Source organism: Elephas maximus, chromosome 19 (genome assembly GCF_024166365.1).
Source record: "Elephas maximus indicus isolate mEleMax1 chromosome 19, mEleMax1 primary haplotype, whole genome shotgun sequence".
NCBI classification, from domain to species: domain Eukaryota; kingdom Metazoa; phylum Chordata; class Mammalia; order Proboscidea; family Elephantidae; genus Elephas; species Elephas maximus.
Window position 1 is genome coordinate 49,999,016 of NC_064837.1, and position 728 is coordinate 49,999,743.

Below are 728 nucleotides of genomic sequence, written 5' to 3' on the forward strand. Positions count from 1 at the left end.
TTCCAAGGCGAGGGGGCGGTCCCGCCGAGCCGGAGAAGGCCCGTGTGGGCGGTTCATGCAAATGAGAAATGTCTGTTTCGCCCGGAAGCTAGGGGAGCTGGAAAGTTAAAAGGTGCAAAAGGCCCCAATAAGTATCAACCTGCCAAGCCACGTATTCGTTGAGGTTCTGACAGCAGCACGCTGGCAAAAGTAGGAGAGCGGGTGAGTCCTGGGTTGAGGCTGTGTGTGCTCACCGTGAGCTGAAGATGTGTGAGGGGAGCAGTGCCCCGGCGAGGGGGGCGGAGGCCGGCATCGCTTCTCGGCCTTTTGGCTAAGATCAAGTGTAGTATCTGTTCTTATCAGTTTAATATCTGATACGTCCTCTATCCGAGGACAATATGTTAAATGGATTTTTGGAGCTGGGAGGTGGAATAGGAGCTTGCTCCGTCCACTCCACGCATCGACCTGGTATTGCAGTACCTCCAGGAACGGTGCACCCCCCTCCGGGGAGGACCACAACCGGCGGTCTAACAGCAGCAGAAATGGCGCGCTTCTCCTTGTCTTTTGCGTTTATGTGGCGCCCGCGTCTTCTATCCGGGGCGCCTTACGGAGTACACCAGCTCGGGTCCTCACGTCTGCCACACCTCTGAAAAGCCTACCGGGAGGGTTTGCCGCTCAGGCCCCCCCTGGGGTCCACCCACCCCGCTGCAGAAAATTCGGTGTTTCACCGCTTTGGAAAGCGCCGCCTC

The 728-nt window shown here is 57.8% G+C and overlaps 1 non-coding gene across 1 annotated transcript; it reads left to right on the top strand.

The window, feature by feature from the left end:
* Positions 1-290: 290 nt before the first annotated feature.
* On the top strand, positions 291-481 carry LOC126063416 (U2 spliceosomal RNA). The gene has a single exon (XR_007514356.1). It is a non-coding gene; the product is annotated as a U2 spliceosomal RNA (small nuclear RNA).
* Positions 482-728: the final 247 nt, after the last annotated feature.